The sequence below is a fragment of the Pleuronectes platessa genome, chromosome 16, assembly GCF_947347685.1.
Source record: "Pleuronectes platessa chromosome 16, fPlePla1.1, whole genome shotgun sequence".
Taxonomy (NCBI): Eukaryota; Metazoa; Chordata; class Actinopteri; order Pleuronectiformes; family Pleuronectidae; genus Pleuronectes; species Pleuronectes platessa.
In genome coordinates this window covers 8,207,217-8,230,090 of record NC_070641.1, presented here as the reverse complement: position 1 = coordinate 8,230,090, position 22,874 = coordinate 8,207,217, and positions in this window count along the sequence as shown.

Genomic DNA, 22,874 nt, shown 5'->3' with positions numbered 1-22,874 from the left:
GAAAGAAGGAGAGCGTGAGGGAGAGAGAGGGAGAGAGAGGAAGAGAGAGAGAGAGGTGGGCGATTGTTTCTATGAGAGAGTTGTCATGGTAACAAGTCATCATGATCAGTCTGAGGATGATCAGAGAAGACTTTTGGAAAAGAAAGTGCAAATACATACAGACGACATGTAATCACATGAGACAGGAAATGCCAATACAGCTTGACACTGCGATAGGTCAGAGTGGGCTGCGTGTGGCAGAATCTCATTTTAATTTTGCACTTATGTTTCAAACTTTTTATTACACAAACAAGCACTTCATTTCCCCGATTAAGCTGGAGTAAATCGAATGAACGCTCAAATTAAGTGGCTTGTTTGTGCTCATTTATTGCTAATGTGTGTGGCTGCATTTGCCATCAGATATATCATGCAGAATAAAGTGTCCACAGTGTGAGCAGTATCGTGCCTGATCTTAAAGGCCCAGTCCACTCACTTGACTTCAAATTGTTGCAGTTCAATTTGTCCATATTTGGCAAACGTAAATCTTCACTCATTAAACTCTGCTTTTTCATTCCCTATGCAACTGCAATTTGGACACCATCAATAACTGCCTAATCCCCACTTAACTGGTTATAACTAATTATACTTAATGAGCAAACACATGAACCTGAGGAAGGAGAGGGAGTCACTGGGAACAGTAGAGACATTTGCTTTACAGAACTTTGGGTCATGGAACTCTTCCTTCCTTGTATTTGGTCATTGATTTCGATTTGTACCTCTGTCGAGGAGTTAATGTTTTCATCTTTTTTCATTTTTACTGTTTGTCTGCACAATTACGCAATATCGATTGGACGGATCATCATGACACTTGGAAGGTGAAAGTATAAGGTATCGCTCGGGAAACGACCCATTCAAAATTGGCTGTGGTTCCTGATCAGGCGGAAGATCTAGGAATTATTTGACACACTCACCAAACGATCGAAAATGTACTTTGAAGCCTGTTGAACATAGGTTCAAGTGAACCTGTTGTTAGACCCACAAACTGTGGAAAAAACGTTGCAAACTGTTTTGAGATTGAACCTGTCCCTTGTTTCCCTCCTCTGTGATCGTCTGCTCCATCCTGATGTGTTTCTCCTGTGTTCAGTCATCTCTACCTCCCCTGTGTATTTAGTCCAGTGCTCCTTGTTCTCTCTTTTTTTAGTTTTTTCTGCTCAGTTCTCTGATGTTCCCTATTCTCTGTGTGGTCCCTGAGTTTTGCCTGTTGTGTTGAAACCACTGCCTATCTGTTTCCCGGCTCGTCTGCCTCCAGCAATGCCTATAAGCTCTCTTTTATTATATATTATTAAATTCACTGTTAATTCTTACCAGTCAACACTCAAGTTTTCCTCCTGTTATATTCAAAACATTCTTTTGGACCTAATTTTGAGATGTTTCCAAGTCTTAACCCTAACCCTATTTGAGAAACAGCAACCGGTTGTATTGTTTCACCACAGGAAAATGTCTGGCAGAAGTTAAATACAACCGATGTTCTGTTTTTTTTTTTGGTGCTGCTGAGAGAATAAAACTTGGTGAGGTATGGGCAACTTTGACTGACTGTCCCCTTTGGCAGGACAAGAGAGATCACACACACCGATCTGAAAGAGATGTCTGTGTCTCTCTCCTTTTTCTTGCTTTGCCAAGAGGGACAACCCGCCCACTTCTTCTGGTGAGAGTCATAGTATCACGTTAGGGAACATGGCTGACAAAGGTAAGAACAAACACCGCAGAAAGGGACTGGTTGTGTGGAATGATTGTCTTGCAGTCAGCCTCAATACGCCTATGATGGTAAACTTTAGCAGCTCTAGAGGATTACCACAGATGACAATTCTGGGGCCTTCAATCTCACCACACTCAAAGAAGAGTATGAAGGAGTTGCTAGTTGACTATAAAAGTCAGAAATCAAAGTGCAGGAAGTTTGAATTATTAAGATTAAGATTAAGATACATTTATTTGTCCCAAACACATGCACAGACATGCAAAGGCAGACTCATGCAATTGTAGGGAAATTTAAACTCTGCTTTTAACCCATCTGGTGCAGGACACACAGAGCAGTGATCAGCCATGTACGGCGTACGGGGAGCAGATGTTTGGGGAGTAAGGTGCCTTGTTCAGGGGCACTAGACAGGGTAGGGAGAATCCTCTTGGATTTTTGAACAGATCAATCCAGGTTCGTCTTTTTGTTGTTCCTCCGTGGAGTCGAACCAGATACGAACCAGAGACCTTTTCTGCCAATAGTCCAAGTTTCTTTTTCAGTCTGTCTTTCCTCTATTGGAAATATATATTTTTTTTAATTCCTCAAGTTAAGGGGGCCATAAAGAGACAGGAGCTAATTATCAACCTGAATGAGAATAATACGTCTCCTTTAATCATTAAGTATAAAAGCACAGATCCTGAATCATGCTTGTTCTAACCCTTTAAAATAAGAAGATCATGGGATCAGGAAGTGCCTATATCTAGACCACTGTACCTCATATGAAATAAATCCCTCTCTGCTTTTATTCCATGGTTATACATTTGGTTATTCTGGATCCTAACACCTCCGTTACAGTGTGAGTAGCTCTCTTCTATTCCCCTTTAACTGCTTTAATATTTTGAGGTGACCATCATACAAATGCAATTAGGAAGAGAAGAAGACGAGTGGAAAGAAGTCCTAAGCACGCCTTAGAAAAAAGCTGGCAGTGCCATCTGAAAGAGCCTTGTCCCCACTGAGCTGCTGAGGTGAGGTAATGTAGCAATAACCAACAATGAGTCTTAGGGCTGGTGTCTCAGAGGTAGCTAATCTCAACCTTTGTCAGGGAGGATGCATTATTCATTTGACTTGTACTGCTTTAGGTAACAACAGGTGTCAAATTGAGCAGTAAAGGATCTGTCTGTCGAGAGTCTCGCCAAAGGAAATATTACCCTAAAAAAGACCAGGCCTGTGGACAACTGCTGCCTTGAGGATAAATGAAGGGAAGAGAAGTCCCCTCTCAAGACATTTTTCCTGAGGCATCTCTTTAAAAAAGTTTAGTAAAGCAAACCGCTGGGGTTTTTACAAATGTTGGTACCACCAATAACCTTCATATGCAACCTGCTGTGTTTTGGTCCCCTGCAGCTCTGTGCTAAAGGAGTGTAAAGTTCACATCTCACTTCACTCGGATTTAAGATACAGCAAAATATTTAAATATTTATAATTTCTCACCAGAGATTGTTAAACCTATGATTAGATTTTGGTTTTCAAAGGTTACATTTGCTATTGCTAAACACATGTATGTGTCTTGTCAACACAAGAACACCTCGGACTTTCTCAAAAAAGGAATTGATAAGAATTTGGTGATCAAAGGTTAAGGTCGCTGTGACCTCATAAAAAAACATTTTCTGTCTCGGGAACATGACAGTTCAAACACCTTGTGGGAATTTATTTAAATTTTGTATGAACATCCATAAACAAACTTGTACAGAGTTCAGGGTGACCTCATGCTCAACATTCAATTGGTGATGCGTTCAAAAAGTCAGAATAATCTCTATTCCTAACTACTATGCCTTGACCCTGATGGGATATCTCACAGGGTCAAGGAAAGATGTGAAGCAGAAGCTGTAAGCAATTAGGAAAAGAGAACCACTGTGCGGAGAAATTACTGCTCTATTTAAACTCTGCCTTTTTTTTTTTAAATAACAACTTTATTTAGACCAGAAGATATTCAAAAAATGTGCAGTACTCTGTGCTGTAGGCTGTGTGCTGAGAGTTAAAGTTTCCTGTCCAAAACAGAAATTGATATTTAACACAAAACAGATTTAAAAGTTAAACCAAAAGAACAGAATTGTTGAAATAATATAACAATGTGAGGAGATACCTTATTTAACTGCAGGGAAAATAAGATCGGGTCCATTCCACAGTGAAGGGGTTGAAATAACTTTAATATTTGTATTTCGTTGTGCTGATGATGTTGTGAACTATAAATTTGAACAGCTCTTAAAATGGTGGCTATTGAAATACTTCCAGGTCATTTCACTCAGTTAGGAAGGTTCCTAACAACAATTCCTCTTTGAACGCAACCTACGACTCCGGATGACCTGATTATAATATGGGGATCAAAGGTCATCGTCACTGTGACCTTACAAACACGTTTTGCCTTGTAAATAAGTTACCTTAAGTATTAGAGAATATGGGTCTGGAAAATAAATGTACAGTTAGGTCCATAAATATTTGGACATTGACACAATTTTCATCATTTTGGCTCTGTACACCACCACAGTGGATTTGAAATGAAACAATCAAGATGTGCGTTAAGTGCAGACTTTCAGCTTAAATTTGATGGTATTTACATCCAAATCAGGTGAACAGTGTAGGAATTACAACACATTTTATATGTGGCCCCCCTTTTTAAGGGACCAAAAGTAATTGGACAAACTAATATAATCATAAATGTAATTGTCACTTTTAATACTTGGTTGCAAATCCTTTGCAGTCAATGACAGCCTGAAGTCTGAAACCCATAGACATCACCAGACGCTGGGTTTCGTCCCTGGTGATGCTCTGCCAGGCCTCTACTGCAACTGTCTTCAGTTCCTGCTTGTTCTTGGGGCATTTTCCCTTCAGTTTTGTCTTCAGCAAGCTAAATGCATGCTCAATTGGATTCATGTCAGGTGATTGACTTGGCCATTGTAGAACATTCCACTTCTTTGCCTTAAAAAACTCTTTGGTTGCTTTCGCAGTATGCTTTGGGTCATTGTTCATCTGCACTGTGAAGCGCCGTCCAATGAGTTCTGAAGCATTTGGCTGAATATGAGCAGATAATATTTCCCGAAACACTTCATGATTCATCCTACTGCTTTTGTCGGCAGTCACATCATCAATAAATACAATGGAACCAGTTCCATTGGCAGCCATACATGCCCACGCCATAACACTACCTCCACCATGCTTCACTGATGAGGTGGTATGCTTTGGATCCTGAGCAGTTCCTTCCCTTCTCCATACTCTTCTCTTCCCATCATTCTGGTACAAGTTGATCTTTGTCTCATCTATCCATAGGATGTTGTTCCAGAACTGTACAGGCTCTTTTAGATGTTTTTTGGCAAACTCTAATCTGGTCTTCCTGTTTTTGGGGCTCACCAATGGTTTACATCTTGTGGTGAACCCTCTGTATTTACTCTGGTGAAGTCTTCTCTTGATTGTTGACTTTGACACAGATACCCCTACCTCCTGGAGAGAGTTCTTGATCTGGCCAACTGTTGTGAAGGGGTTTTTCTTCACCAGGGAAATAATTCTTCTGTCATCCACCACAGTTGTTTTCCGTGGTCTTCCGGGTCTTTTGGTGTTGCTGAGCTCACCAGTGCGTTCTTTCTTTTTAGGAATGTACCAAACAGTTGATTTGGCCAAACCTAATGTTTTTGCTATCTCTCTGTTAGGTTTGTTTAGATTTTTCAGCCTAATGATGGCTTGCTTCACTGATAGTGACAGCTCTTTGGACTTCATATTAAGAGTTGACAGCAACAGATTCCAACACAAATACCTCACTTGAAATGAACTCTGGACCTTTTATCTGCTCCTTGTCAATGAAATAACGAGGGAATAACACACACCTGGCCATGGAACAGCTGGGCAGCCAATTGTCCAATTACTTTTGGTCCCTTAAAAAGGGGGGTGCCACATATAAAATGTGTTGTAATTCCTACACCATTCACCTGATTTGGATGTAAATACCATCAAATTAAAGCCGAAAGTCTGCACTTAAAGTACATCTTGATTGTTTCATTCAAAATCCATTGTGGTGGTGTACAGAGTCAAAATGATGAAAATTGTGTCAATGTCCAAATATTTATGGACCTAACTGTATGTAGACTGATACTGCATTGGTTCGTGGAGGGCTAAACCAGTTTGGCACTTCTTGTTATCTCATAAAATTATAATTTGAGTCATTGTGAAAAATAATTGGGGGACATTGGAAACCCCCTAATGCTCCTTTTTTCTTATGGGTTGCGCAAATAAACTTTTAATGCATTTCGCAACTTCAACATTAAAATAACATCGTGCCTCATGCTGTTAACAACTAAAGTCTAAGTCTCTCTCAACCTTTCTCTCTGGGCTCTTCTCCCCTGCAGCATAGCTTGGTCTACTCCCTCTAATATATCGGCACATGTGTTGTGATGTTTAGATGCATCTAGTCTCAGTGCTTTGCTGTGTGTGTGTTTGTGTGTGTGTGTGTGTAAAACAAGTGCCTTAGTCTCTTTTGTGTGCACTTGTCAGAGGGGATAATTTGTCCCATATAAGCGAGATATTGTCATGCTGGAGCTTGTTTTAGAGGAAACACGGTTTCTGGGCTGACAGTGGCTGCTGCCCCCGGCTGAGCTTTTACTTTCTCCTCTCTCGGTCGCATCTGGTTAAATTTCCTTCCTCTCTCTTCCTCTCCTCTCCTCTCCTCTCCTCTGTATCCTGGTCTCCTCTCTACGCACCCCTGTCCACCTCTGTTGTGCGTCTCAGCCTCCCTCTATGCCCTGCTGTGACAGCTAACAGAGGTCTCTGTTTACCCTCATTCATCAGTCAATCATCGCTCGCTGCAGGGTTCCAAACACAGCTATTTTCCATCCTTGCCATCATTGTTTTCAAATTGACGACAAAAAAGGTTGACACATAATTATGAGATGTTAATTCATCGAGCTGCGATGGACTTGTACATTTCTTTTTCTTTCTTTTTTTCAATTTACAATAATATCCTGCCACAAGCCATTCCTGCTTAATTCTTTGGGGGAAATATGCAGTGACGGACAAGATATTATCATCTTTGTCAGTTTGAAAAGTGGGGCAGAGAATATATTATTATGTGGTCGGTGTAATAAAGTATCACACTAAGGGATCCTCAAGATATAATTTTGTCCATTTGGTAATTGTTATATATCAGAAGCGACACTATCATTATTTTGTCAGCCTGATAAAGACTTTAATGTAGATTGCTATAAAAGCTCAGTAGGAAGATCTTGAATTCTCCCAATATGTCATCAATTGATTCCCCCAAAAAATTATAAATCTTTCTCATGTTCATTTCTCTCCTTTTAAATTAGATTAACTTAAGCCAATACAATAAAGTGTGCCTTATTCTGTTATCCAGTTTGAGGGCTATTTTTTTTAAATGTGATTATATTTTTAGCTTTTTAGCCAAATGCATGTCAAATTACCATAGCAGTATTTTTAATAAGGCGTTGATGTTCTCTGTGTTTTTTCGGCACAGTCTGGGGAAATGATTAATTCATCAGTAAGCTGTCTTTAAATATGAAAGTGCATGCCCCTATCTTGACAACAAAACTCACAGTTGGAGGACTTGAATAATGTGCTAGTTTTCTGTTCTTACCAAAACCATGGCCAATGACTTATTTTTCTGTGCAGCAAAACACCAGGACCTGAAGTAGCTTTAAGGAGAAAGATCTGCAGCGCGGTAACAAATGAGGGAATGCCGACAATGATTGGTGATCCTGGAAACATCAGCTATACATCACATGGAAAACAAGAATCAAAAGCACACTATTCACCATGTAAATTTATAATGGCAACAGAGAATCTCCAGGGGCCGAGGGATCACTTGCCTTAAATACGGGCTAAGGCTGGCACTGTCTCACCAAGCAGAGTAGAAACACTAATGCAGGGGTTCACATATGTTTTTGACTCATTGAACCGAAGGATTACTCCCCATTAGGCCACAGACTATTTGTTTTTTTGGGCTGATAAATTTAACATCTTGTTTTTTCTTTTGACAATGATTGTGATGTGATTCTTAATTTTACATATGGAAACTAAAGCCCTACGACTGAATTTGAGTTCTTCTCATTTTATTGGACAATGACCCCAAAGGGAGCCCTGAGGGACACCATATTTTAAATATGAATATGGCTATTAATGGCTAATTCTTATGTAAAGAGATGGTGGGGTAATAGTCCTGAGCAATGTCTCAATTGCATTCCCTCTGTGTGTGTGTTGGGATCCAAACATCCCTGTGACCATTGTCCCTTTCAAAGTTTACAAAGCAAAAATGTAATCTGTGGACTCGCTTATTGTCATCCCTTTTATGCGATGTGATGTCTTTCAGACAAAACTTTCAAACCAGATATACTGAAACTAGACCTTATTGTATTACAGTCTTTGAGCTATACACAGCATGGCAGGGCTTGGCTAACAATGTTATCCTAGACTGTCTATTCAGATGGAAAAAAGCTCTCCAAAAGTGAAGCTAGACCATCTTGATCACTTCCTGGTGGCCGGCTGCAGTGTAGCTCATAAACCCTGCTTCCTCCATGTTAGCAGATGGGACATGGACCTAAATAAAAGTACACATCAAATTATTTTTTTCTCAAAAATGGTTTCTATCATTTTAAGTTCTGGTTATCACATCGATGTTGGATCAAGGAACTTATAAGTCTGGTTGTAATTAGTCAAAACTAGGTGAAATGTCATGATTGACAGGATATCGATGGGACTTTGATACTATGATACAAAACCACAGTCACTACTGTGCAGACTCTGGCTCCAGATGACGTGAAAAGTGTAAGATGGCGGCGCCCGTATCTGAGATATTTTGGCTCCATTTTTGTACAATTGGAGGAAGTGGAGAGGTGTCGTCCACCTTCAGATACAGACTATAGTTACAGTGCCTTGCATAAGTATTCACCCCCTTTGGACTTTTCTACATTTTGTCATGGTATAACCACAGATTAAAATTTATTTCATCTTGAGTTTGTGTAATGGACCAACACAAAATAGTGCATCATTTGGAAGTGGGGGGAAATATTACATGGATTTCACAATTATTTACAAATAAAAATCTGAAAAGTGTTGAGTGCATATGTATTCACCCCCTTTACTGTGAAACCCCTAACAAAGATCTGGTGCGACCAATTGCATTCACAAGTCACATAATTAGTAAATAGGGTCCACCTGTCTGCAATTTAATCTCAGTATAAATACACCTGTTCTGTGACGGACTCAGAGTTTGTTGGAGATCATTACTGAACAAACAGCAACTTGAAGACCAAGGAGCTCACCAAACAGGTCAGGGATAAAGTTGTGGAGAAATATGAAGCAGGGTTAGGTTATAAAAGAATATCCAGAGCTTTGAACATCTCTCTGAGCACCATAAAATCCATCATAAGAAAATAGAAAGAATATGGCACAACCGCAAACCTACCAAGAGGAGGCCGTCCACCCAAACTGAAGAGTCGGACAAGGAGAAAATTAATCAGAGAAGCAACCAGGAGGCCCATGGCTACTCTGGAGGAGTTGCAGAGATCCACAGCTGAGGTGGGAGAATCTGTCCACAGGACAACTATTAGTCGTCTACTCCACAAATCTGGCCTTTATGGAAGAGTGGCAAGAAGAAAGCCATTGTTGAAAGGGATCCATAAAAAATCCCGTTTGGAGTTTGCCAGAAGCCATGTGGGAGACACAGCAAACATGTGGAAGAAGGTGCTCTGGTCAGATGAGACCAAAATTGAACTTTTTGGCCTCAATGCAAAACGCTATGTGTGGCGAAAACCCAACACTGCCCATCCCCCTGAGCACACCATCCCAACAGTGAAACATGGTGGTGGTAGCATCATGCTGTGGGGATGCTTCTCTTCAGCAGGTACAGGGAAACTGGTCAGAATAGAGGGAAAGATGGATGGAGCCAAATACAGGGAAATCCTTGAAGAAAATCTGATGCAGTCTGCAAAAGACTTGAGACTGGGGCGGAGGTTCATCTTCCAGCAGGACAATGACCCTAAACATACAGCCAGAGCTACAAAGGAATGGTTTGGATTAAAGAATGTTAATGTCTTAAAATTGTCACGGATATGGTGAGGACCCAAGAGCAGCACAGGCAGACTAGCTGGTAGACAGGTCCAGTGGGGGGCTGTGGAGCCACAGAGCCGAGCAGGAGCGTAACGAGGAGGGAAAAGGCAAAACTCGTGGTCGAAGGCAGAAGGCTGAGGTAATGTCCAGGGCAGAGACGAGGTAGGCAGGTCAGGGATCGGCGGGGTCGGCAACAGGTGATCAGTCCGGGAAAGAACGCTGGAAAATCAGGCATGACACAAGACAATCTTGCACTGAAGCAGAGACAGGAGCAGGCTTAAATGCAGCCAGGGCTGTAACAGGTGTGGAGAGTTGGCCTGATGAGGAGGTGTGGCTGACTGGCAGAGTGGAGCAGAGACAGGTGAGTGGAAAAATACTGGCAGACAGGAGATGAGCAGACTGTGACAAAAATGGCCCAGTCAAAGCCCAGACCTCAATCCAATAGAGAATCTATGGCAAGACTTGAAGATTGCGGTTCACAGACGGTCTCCATCCAATCTGACTGAGCTTCATCTTTTTTGCCAAGAAGAATGGACAAACCTTTCCATCTCTAGATGTGCAAAGCTGGTAGAGACATACCCCAAAAGACTTGCAGCTGTAATTGCAGCGAAAGGGGGTTCTACCAAGTATTGACACAGGGGGGTGAATACTTATGCACCCAACAGATGTCAACTTTTTTGTTCTCATTATTGTTTGTGTCACAATAACATTTATTTTGCACCTCCAAAGTACTATGCATGTTTTGTTGATCAAACGGGAAAAAGTTTATTTAAGTCTATTTGAATTCCAGTTAGTAACAGTACATAATGGGAAAAAGTCCAAGGGGGGTGAATACTTATGCAAGGCACTGTAGCTAGCTGGATTGTTCTTTTGATGGGTCTACCATATACAGGGTCGCTTTATTCAGTTAAGGTTCTGGTTGAAGGTCACTTGGCTTCACAACCCCCATGGACTTTATAGGTGACACCTTGAAGGGAGCACAAATGTCGAGGGCAGGGTCTTCCTACGAAAACATTTTTGATCACAGATTTGTGAAAATAGTATTGGCTATATTACATTAAAAGAAAAGCACTTTGACACAATACCCAGATCTATTCCAGACCGATCACGGAGGGTCATCGTTTTCCCACTGGGGCTGTTACCATAAACCAGAGAAACATTTGTATGTGCCTCCTCTCTTCTTATATGAGGCCTGCAGGAATATTACAATCTAATCATGACTCCAATAAGACTGTCTCATTCTAACTAGATCATGGACTCTGTATACCTCTACTGCATTTCTCATCCAGGTTTCCATGGTACGCATACACACACACACACACACACACACACACACACATACACACACATACACACAGCAACGTCATGTTCCAAATAATCTGCGACAACCACAAAACAAGTACTTTCCACAGGTCCTGCACGCATACACGTATATATATATATATATATATATATATACACACTTTCACACACTGTTACAATGTTATTATTTGAAACATTTCAAAGAAGTTGCTGTTTTATGTTTTTAAATGATGTATATGTTTGTTTTGTCCACCGGGGACCAATAAAGTTGATTCAAATTTGAATTACACAAAGAAAAATCATAGGACATCATGTTGTGAGGTGCTTTGATTTCAAAGGACATCATGTTGTGAGGTCCTTTGAGAGGCAGAGCTTTGATGGAAAGGAGAGTTTTGATGGACAGGACTCAGTTCACCTTTGGTGAATGGAGAGATGTCCACTAGCAAGAAGTCTCTGGATTACAAATTGGTTCCCAGTTTTACTGAACTGCTAATACTGGACATCATGTCATCCTGGGGATATCTAGAAGATTCTTCTGTTGCCTCAGGTAAGACTCTGAAAACAGAGCAGCCACGTTAGTTCATGTGTTTTGGATTTGGCTGCAACACTGTTTACCCCTTAAACTCCTAAAGTGTTTAGTGGACTGACACACTTCACCCATTTCTCCATTTGGCTGAAGCATTCCTTTAAATGCACAGTGACACACAACAGCAGCTTGTGTGTCACTTTCTGCACTGACTTCATGTCCAAGAAAGATCAACTGATTGTTTGTTACCTGAGGCCGATGAGGTTTTAGCTGTTTTATCTACAGCATCAACATTATCTTGTCTGATCTGTTCACTGAAAACATAAATAACTTAAGTCATCAGGAAATCAACGCAATGTCGGTCAAATTTTTAGTCTTCACATGGTCTTAAAATGAGAACCAGAGAAATGCAAAGACATGTGACTCCTGTTGTGCGTTATTTCGTATTGTGTTGTCTGAATGAATCTCTCACACTGAAAACACAAACGTCACATATTCTGTCTCCACCATCTCTCTCCACAGTTTCACTGACAGCACCTGACGCTCAGGTCTGCCTCACGATCCACAGCAGCTCTTCCTCCTATTCGGTCCTGGAATTTCTAGGGGAAGGCGGCTTTGGAACCATCGTCTCGTCCATGAACCTCGGGACCAAAAAGATGGTGGCTTTGAAAATCATGAAGGACACCGGGTCCGCCCGGGACGCTGAGCATGAGGCAGGAGACTGAATTCTGTGTTTATATTTCTGTGCTCAGGTGTTGTCTGCTCCATCAGAACATGTCACTGCTCACAAACTGTTGATAGTGTTGTCATATCACGTCTCCTCTCCTCTCTTCAGGTAACCATGCTGAAAGTCATAAGTGACCTGGATGCTGATCTCAACAACATGGTAAAGTTCCATGAAGTTTTCCAGCACCTGGGCCAGACCTGTTTGGTGTTTGAGCGGCTGGACATAAGTCTCTATGACCTGCTAAAGCAGCGAGAGTGGGAGCCCCATCCTCTCCATGAGATCCGCCCAGTTGCCAAGCAGGTATGTAGCAGCGATCAATGCATCATGAAACCAACACTCTTCTGTTAGAGAGTTCCCCTAAACCTAAACCTAACACCCAACAATAGCACATGAAAGAAATAATTCTAAATGTTGTGTATTCTTTTTTTCCCTGCAGCTCTTTGTGGCCTTAGATGCCCTGAAGGGTCTCGGGGTCCTGCACACGGACATAAAGCCAGACAATGTTATGTTCGTGAACATGAAGGATCAGCCACTCAAGGTGAAGTTAATTGACTTTGGCTTAGCCATGATGGCGTCCCAAGTCTGGCCTGGGATGAAGACCCAGCCGTGTGGCTACAGGTGAGTTCATCCTGCACAGCATCTGCTTAGCAACGTTATTTTCTCTGCCCTGAAATGTTCCAACAGATTTTTCATCTGTGGCTCATGTCTTTCCTTCTCAGGGCTCCGGAGATCTCTCTGGGTCTTCCATTCTCCGAGGCCGTCGATGTGTGGGGGGTCGGGTGCGTACTGGCGTTCCTGTACCTGGCTCAAAATCCGTTCTCCTTGAAGTGCGAATATCAAATGGTATTTATCACATAACCAATTGGATTTTTTATTCATATTCATAGAGAATGCAAGTGGATGTGATTCTCATGATGTGTACTCTGTCTGCAGATGAAGGACATGGTGACAGTGCTGGGCCTGCCGCAGGACAACCTGCTCCGTGCTGGCAGGTACAGCGAGCGGTTCTTCATCGAAGAGGAGGGTGAAGACAGTCCATCATGGAGACTGATGGTAGAGTAAACATGTTCTTGTGTGTTTTAGAATTTTAATGGAGCATGTTTAAATCATACTGCCCTGTTCTCATCTTTTTTTATTTTGTTCCTTCAGACTGCAGACGAATACAATGCTGTTAATAACGTGAAAACAGAGGAAAAGGAGAGCTTCATCCGGCAGCTGAACTCCCTCAACGGCCTGATTCATGTGAGTACTCACTCATGTGTTGAACAAGTAAAGACTGGATCTGCACCAATTATGTATCTTTCATTCGGGAGCTGGATCATCCGACCTGAAACCTGTTTTAAAATCCAGATCCATCCAAAATTGGTGGCGGCTGAGATGGAAGACCGCATGGCCTTTGTGTCTCTGTTGGAGGGGCTGCTGCATCTTGACGGGGATGAGAGGATCTCTCCTCGTCAAGCTCTGAAGCTGCCCTTCATCTCCATGAGCCACCTGAGGGAGGACGTCGACAGCAGAGACTAGTAAGTGCCCACATGTCCTTTCACACTGGAACTAAACACATCAGGTTAGATGCACGGATGGTTTGAATTAATTGACAGTGACTGATTTACTAATTTATTGTCTTCCTTCATCCAGTCGGACCACCTCCCAAGAAGCAATGAGGGTTTGCCCCACTGAGGACAGCGTCCACTGTTCAACCTCAGACAACGGCTACTCTGGCTCCATGGTCCAAGACTCCTCGGATTTTGTGGAGGCTCTAGACTCCCCACGTGCAACCAGTGAACTGTCCTGGTGTTCTGACATGACAATAGTGTCCCACACCACCTGCTCGCCCACCTTCAATGACACCAGAGAGGAAGTCTCCAAAGGGTCTGACCTGCAGATCAACTCCGGAGATACCTCGGTCTGGTTTACCATCGGAGATGATGACACCAGTGAGGAAGTCTCCAAAGGGTCTGATCTGAAGAGCTACCCCAGAGATACCTCGGTCTGGTCGGCCATCAGAGATGATGACACCAGTGAGGAACTCTACAAAGGTTCTGACCTGCAGAGCAACCCCAGAGATACCTCGGTCTGGTTGACCATCAGAGATGATGACACCAGTGAGGAAGTCTCCAAAGGGTCTGATCTGAAGAGCAACCCCAGAGATACCTCGGTCTGGTCGGCCATCAGAGATGATGACAGCAGTGAGGACGGCTCCAAAGGGTCTGACCTGCAGAGCAACCCCAGAGTTACCTCGGTCTGGTTGACCATCGCAGATGATGACACCAGTGAGGAACTCTCCAAAGGGTCTGACCTGAAGAGCAAACCCAGAGATACCTCGGTCTGGTCGGCCATCAGAGATGATGACACCAGTGAGGAAGTCTCCAAAGGGTCTGACCTGCAGAGCAACCCCAGAGATACCTCGGTCTGGTCGGCCATCAGAGATGATGACACCAGTGAGGAAGTCTCCAAAGGGTCTGACCTGCAGAGCAACCCCAGAGATACCTCGGTCTGGTTGACCATCGCAGATGATGACACCAGTGAGGAACTCTCCAAAGGGTCTGACCTGCACAGCAACCCCAGAGATGTCTTGGTCTGGTCGGCCATCAGAGATGATGACACCAGTGAGGAAGTCTCCAAAGGGTCTGATCTGCAGAGCAACCCCAGAGATACCTCGGTCTGGTCGCCCATCAGAGATGATGACAAAAGTGAGGAAGTCTCCGCAGAGTCTGACCTGATGATCAACCCCAGAGATACCTCTGTCTGTTTGACCATCAGAGATGATGACACCAGTGAGGAAGTCTCCTGGAGTTCTGACGAGGCCTCAGACGTCACCGCTGCAGCCAAAGCTTCCTCTGGCGGAAAGAGAAAGCTGCTGAAAAGAATAAGAAAGAGAATTAGAAAATTCTTCTCATGCCTCACATGCTGCTTCCGTCCAAAATTGGAAGACTGAAATATTTATTTATTAATTAGGGCCCGAGCACCGAACAGTGGGAGGCCCTTTTCTAACTGTAAGGATTATTCTAATTCTTTCTATTCTAGTTGGAAACATCTGGTTTTTAATGAACTATCTATACATAGGTGTATAGAGGCCCATTTCCAGAAACTATCAGTCACCAGATCTCAACCCCCTTGAGCTGTTGTGGGAGCAGCTTGACTGTATGGTACGCAAGAAGTGCCCATCAAGCCAATCGAATTTGTACGAGGTGCTTCAGGAAGCGTGGGTTGAAATTTCTACAGATTACCTCAACAAATAAACAGCTAGAATGCCAAAGGTCTGCAATGCTGTAATTGCTGCAAATGGAGCATTCTTTGACGAAAGCAAAGTTTGAAGAACAGAACTTATATTTCAAATAAAAATCATTATTTCTAACCTTTTCAATGTCTTGACCATTTAGTTGCCATTTTGGTCACATTCCACATTTTTACTTTGAAGTACTTGTCCGAGGGCTTTCTTCAGATCAACTTCAAATTATGATGAGTGTCATCACAACAAGATGGAGGTAAGACGCGTCAAAGTTTGATTACACGCCATCAAAACACAAGCTTCTGTATCTCGAACATACACGGTCCAATCTAGTCCAAACGAGACATGTAAGACAAGAGTCCCGGCCTGATGACGTCTACACAGCAATTATGACTTAAAATCCATGCGCCCCCTGGTGGCAACAGGAAATGTCTTGTTTTTTCCATGTCTTACACTTGGATGTATTCCTCCTCATCCACTGACCACAACCATGTCAAACTGTATCAGATGGGTCTCAAGACATTGATAATGTATTTCAAGTTCATCAACTCGCCCGTTGAAATACAAAATTGCTGTAACTTACGTGTTCATGGTTCCATCTCACTCAAACTACATGTGTGTGTTAACATCCCCCCCTGAAGATATCCATATGGTTTTAAGGAATGGGCGTGGCAAACAAACTGACTAAAGGGCTGCCCCGGCGCTACGATTGGCCGACATGTACAAAAATCGATTGGGGCATTTGTCTTTTTATAACAAACAAATAAGTCTTATGGATAGATATGCTAGACCAAACAGGAAGCCCGCCATTTTGGCTTTAGTGGTCATTTTGGCCATATTCCACATTTTTCCTTTGATGTACTTGTCCCAGGGGTTTCATCAGATCAACTTTAAATTGAGATGAGTGTCATCACAGCAAGATGGAGATAAAAGCTGATTTAAAGATCGATCTTTTGTCACACCGTGTGACCGTGGCGTGGCGTCAAGGTTTGATTAAACGCCATCAAAAAACGAGGTTCTGTATCTCGGACACATATTGTCCAATCAAGACCAAACTACACACACACACACACACACACACACACACACACACACACACACATACATACATACATACACACCGACACACACACACACACAGACACGCACACACTAACAGGCCGACATCCAGCACGTCCTCTTCTTCTCCTCCTCTACCTCCTCACATCTCCTGGACGCTTTGCTGTAAAGAAGCATCTTATGTGACCCCAACCACCAACCCATTCCCAACAGCACCACCACCACCACCACCACATCCCCAGGGGCATCTGCAGAAGTATTATTATCTAATCAAAGCTCTAATAAGACCAAACAAGATCCTGGGGCCTTCTTACACACCCACCCACCCTCCCAACCACCTACCCTCTGGGCTGAGAGTGGCCATTAACCACCACCCCCTGGTTCTCAGTAACATACACACACGCTTTCCCTCTGCACTCCCCCACATCAGTCTTTAGCACTGGCCGGGTTGTGGAGGCAGTGAGAGGAAAGACACAGTATTAGTATTCAGAGCACAGTGAGGAAAACTAGAAAGAGAGAGAGAGAGAGAGGAGAGAGAGAGATAGAGAGAGGAGAGAGAGAGAGAGAGAGAGAGAGGAGAGAGAGAGAGAGAGATGAGAGAGAGAGAGAGAGAGAGAGAGAGGAGAGAGAGAGAGAGAGAGAGAGAGAGAGAGAGAGAGAGAGAGAGAGAGAGAACAGTGAAATAGAGAGGAGGAAAAAACAGAAGGAGGGGGTAAAATATAAGAGAAGAACACAGGAAACGGAGGAGAGAAGAGGGGAGGGGAGAGATATCATATTGTTCATTTCTCCCTCCCAGTCTACACCATCTCCTTCTTCTTCTTCTTCTTCTTCTTCTCTTTCTTCTTCTTCTTCCTCTTCTTCTTCTTGCTCGGTGCGTCCTGGAGAGGACGGCAGATAGAGGCACGGACAGGAGGAGGGCGGAATGCCCCTTTAACAAGCGTCGCATCTGACTAAAACAGCGGAGCAGCTCGTAAATCGGGAACCGACGGAGAGGGAGGCAGTGGGTTCTGCAGCGCCGAGGTAGGGAGACAGTCCCCATGTTTTTGTTATAAGGCTCCTGCAGGCAGCGATGCGTCCGCGGCTCCGTGGTGCGATGCGCGTTATTCGCGTCATCCATGTACCTGCTTCGATCCCGCAGATCCCGCACCGTGCACTAACACTGGATCTGCCCTGAATCCAGCAGCATGTGTGTGTTTTCCATCAATATTACATGTGTGTTAATCGTGCCCCCAACATTTTGCATTCTGCCATTGGTGGCTACATGTTCCGAGCACATAGACTGGACATGCATGTACAGGCAGTCCACATAGAAAGGGTGCACGAGCCTGTGTAACACGTAACATGTCTGCATTACAAGTGGATCAATGGCAGCTCTCCTCACTGGGGATGATGATGATTTAACTTTTTTTTTTTCTGTATCCCACGCAAACCCCATTAGATGCAAGCCGAACAGACAGTGGGGTGGTGCGCGCACGAGCACGCCAAAAACACACAGACAGGTTGACGTGCGTAAGACGTGCGTAATCCCCCCCCCCCCCCCTCCCCATCCCCTGCACCCTCCTCTCCACCCACACCCCACCATCAGAGAGGCACCAGGTCCTCTGGTTCTCAAACAGAGAAAAAAAAGACCCACTGAGACCCACTGACTCACCGACTCTGACATAGCAGGAGGTGAAAAATGAAGTGAGGGCGGCCCGTTGTCTGTGGTGTGTGTGTGTGATTACACTCCCTGTCTGTAAATAGGTCCCCCTCTGCAGCTCCATTGGCTGTGTGCAGGAGACAGGAAGAGCAGCACCAGTATCTCAGGGTTTTCCTGGCTGCACGGCCACTCGCTTTCTATTTCCGGTCTCATGTTATAGATAATTTAGTCACTGGCAGCTCCAAATGGGCCAACGTGCTGAGGAGCTGCGAAAGCCTGAACAGCAGCCTTTTTGAATGTGTGAATGACTGTGTGATAGAAATAGATGGAGATAAAAGATCTTGCTCGGATGCGAGTGCATGTCCGATTGCATGTTTATAGAGATATATGGTCTTAACCAGATATTACAGCCCCCTGTCTCCCATCTCATGTTGTTTATTTGCTGAGAGGGTGTCCAGGAGCTATTATAGGACAGGCTAAATTGGAACAACCTCGAGGCCGAGGCTCAGCAAAGCCATTACCTCTAGTCAATAGACATTAATATCCCCACGCTCAATCTTGGCCTCATACGGCGCCCTCTCTGTCCCGTCGAAACACAGCACTGCTCCACTGGAGTAACCAGAAGGATGGGTGGTAGTAGCCCGATCTGTTTACCCCTGTGCATCAATCCGTCACAGACGAATAAGCAGAGAGGAGCGATGATAGCATTGTGTCACGCAGACCTCGCTGTGTCCTCGAAAGGAAGTGATGCAAAACAAAAGGGAGGATATGCCAGAGCCGGTGGAGCGAGGTCATGACCTCCCTGAATCAGGGGCCGTCCCGGAAAAATGGCGGATGATCTAAGGGTACAAAAGTACATTGATTCGAGGTGGTACACAACATGATGCGGCTCAGCAGGGTACAACGGAGCAGACAACATCAAAGTCTGGAACAGAGAGGAGCGGGGTCACAGGGCCAAGTCGCCCGTCTGTGGCGTAGCAGCAGCTTGGAACCGACGTGAATTTAAAGGGAAGACTGTTAATGTGAAAAATGGTGTGAAAGCACAGAGATCGCAAGTGTAAAATTTGCTTAAACACTTAAGCACATTTGCAGACTTTATGAAAAATAACAAATAAAGCATTCGGGGCAAGGATGAGAGGTTCAATTAAAGATTACTTCTAGGTACAGATGGAAACAAAAGAGAAAGCTTGGCAGCAGATAAGAGGACTTGAAAGCAGGTTCAATGAAATCCGCTTGAAACATCCTATTAGGTATATCCAATGGATTAGTCTCCTTTGTCTACGGGAGCATTATGTTCACACACAAAAACCAGTCTGACTGTTCTCAGTTAAATTTTGCAATTATGAAAGTGTTCAGTGTTCGTAGACAATTTGACTACGAACTAAAAGCCAGATGATGATATAGGGTTGCAATAGATCACAGGGCTGTGGTGAGCAACTTCTGCTTCTCATTCAGCAGGCAGCAGCGTTTCAAATGCCTTATCACTGTAAATCCCCAACCAAGCTGAGGTGTGTGATTCATCCCTCGGAGACAGATTCCACAGACAGATTTCAGGTTTCCGGCGCGCACTCTAACATGATCCTTGTTACTGAATAAAAAAAAAAGCAGCCCTTTGGATTTTCCTTTTTTTGAAAAAAAAACATTTTCAGATATGTGCCTGTTCCAGGATTTTTCTTCTGTTCTGACCGTTTTTGTTGGAATATCTGAGAGATGGAAAAAAAACAGCGGAATTCTTCTGTGAGGAAAGCTGAGCCAAATATCCAAGAAATCCAACGCATCTACTCCAAAAAAGGGAAGTGGAGTGCATTCGATATTAGATAAATATTTATTGGTGTATGCCCAGGCAATACGATTCAGGAGCACTGTGTCGACTTTTTTTTTTCCTTTGCATTTTGGATGTGCTTCCTCAGTCTAATTTGTATTGGATTTTGGGGATTTTATTTTCTCTGCTCTCCATGCACCTGATGGCGGCTCCAAATCTCCCTGTCCTGTGCAAAGACAAGAATGATCCCTTCATTATAAGGGAGAACAAACATAGAAGCCTCATCTGCTTTATCGCCTGTAAACTACATTGAGGAGGTAACGGCTGGACAGAGCCATTCAAAATGAGATGCTTAACTGATTCACTCGTCTCTAAGTGATCAACAGGAGGGGCCGGCCAGGGGGCTTAGTGTCTTGTTCAAGGACACCTGTGAAGTGTTGAACTCGCAGCATCTCTGACTTTTGAATATTGTCTTTCCATCCAGGAAATTCAGGTGATTCCCTCAGATTTTGCTCATGATCTGACCGACCAGCTTCCTTTTATAACACGACCTGCGAACTCAGATTTATCTTTCTCCATCTTGTGATTAGATGGTGACCTTGCATTTGGTCCAGTCTCATCTGCCCGATTGGACAGTGACCTTACTGGTGGACTGGTCTGTGTTGTGGCGTATTTGTTCCCCGGGAGTATTGATCCCGGGCAGAGCAGCAGTCAATGGGAGCATCTGTGGGAGGTTTAGTGTTGCTCTCAGCACTTCAGTTGAAAAGTGTGTTTCTGGGCATGACGGTATCTAAGTGGACAGTTTCGTCGACACGTGTCTGAAGACATATTTATCAGTAAATAACGAGCCGCGGTAAATATTTTGCCTGTTGTAACTTGCATCCTCAAACCCTTGATTACCATTGTTGCTGTGTCACCCTCGCCGGCGGCTTCCTATGTGATTTGTTTCTGCCCATCTGTACTCCAATTTCTTTCCCTCCCTCTTTATCTGTCTCGCCACCAATTTAATGTCAGCATCTCTCTTATCCCTCCCTCCCCTTCTTTCTCTTCCTCTGTCTCTAACCACACAATCTTTCTTTCTGTCCGTCTCGTGCCTTTCTTCTTTTCCTCTCCCTCCCTTCGGATGCTCTCACTGGCATTTGAGGCGGCCAGTTTTTGTGCCAGACAGCCATTCCTCAGATTGAGATATCCTGGGTTTTAAAGTCACTCAGACAGATTTAGTATCTTAATGGGGGGAGTGTGAAGGGTGGGGGGAGGGTCGCAGGGGGTTCAAGAGGAGCGCCAGTGTGGGGATGTTGGGTGACGATGGCGTTTTTTGATTCGCTTATTTGGGATTCACTTCACGGCAGTAGGCTGTGCCGTGATGGACAGATAAACCGACTCTGCAATAAATTGAGTAAGACTGAGTTAGACTGACACACTATCCTAATGTGACAATCAGCCTCTCAAAAGAGACAAGGACGGAGCGGGAGACAAGAGAGGAGGAGTGTGTTTCTGTCCTCAACAGGAGAGACAGAAAACTCTGAGGGGAGTGGACGTATTTCTTGTTTCGGCTCTTGTTGGGAGTGAAATGTGTCTTTGCCTAATGTGGTGATTGATTGATGGCCGGAAGACAGATGGACACATAAGTTGGACATTGCTGGGGAGGAACTACTCAATGCACAAAGACTGACACTGACACCTCACAGAGCAACATACATCAAATGATCAATAGCCCTTCCCCTGTCGACCAGGCCCTTTGCTTGAGAAATAGGCCCGTCGCTTTACAAGGACAAAGCATCTCGGCGGAGAAGTGAGCTGACCTCTCACCATGAACATTGTTTTTTCCAGTGATTTATTCTCGATCAAGATCAGGGCATGTGCAGGTCTCCCGGCGAGGCATATTCAATACAAGGATTTTTTTTGGCAACCAATCTGTATTATTAGACGCAACTTTGCATATACTCCCCTTAGACCATGTCCCCCGAGCCTCACAGACTGTGAGAAACTGGAGTTTGGGCATTGACCCGCTTTTATTTCGACAGAATGAGTTCAAAAATAAAGACAGTATGCTAAAGAAGTCTAGTTTCTCTTCGATGAAAGGACACGGATCACCCACATTCAGACAGTCAGACTTAATGCGATTAATTATTCCTTAATCTGATGTTTTAGAGGACTTTTTCGCTCTCAAAATGTCGCTGTTCCTGCTGTTGTTTGTCTCTGCTGCACTTGTCTTTGTGTGTCTTATTGATCCGTTGATTTCTTTTTTTTTCAGGTGATGTTGGAGAGCTTCAAAAAAAGAGTCTCCACAAATCCACCGGCGACGCCAAAGCCACGCTGATGAGACCACAGAAAGCGACGAGTTCCGCAGTTTCCTGTTGGAGCTACATGGCCAAGAGCTTGTCTCCGTCACCAACTTAAACAAGTGAGGGCAAACAAAAAGATCCACTAGTCTGCAGGCGCCCGTTTCTGGGCTGGGAAACATTTAGGAAAATAACAAGCTAAAGGTTACGCATGCACTGCAGGCATAGCTCCATTCCGCAGCCAACTATATTTGGATAGAAAACGTTGCATGAAGAGAAAGTCCCCGCTCCGGTTTGCAAAGTCAGCATTGACTAGAACCTTGAGAGTCAAGATCAAAAAAGGTGAAACTCAATAAATCTGGCTTTTTAACAACATTTAAGCAAATAGAATGATTTCATTTGGATTTGCTTCCCCCTTTAGATCTACAGTGAATGGTGAAAATGTTGAGCTGAATCTTTGGTAGCTGGTGGTTCTTTCAGCCAAGACACTTAATCTCTTTCTTCTAATCTTTTGGATTTTGTTTGAGCAGC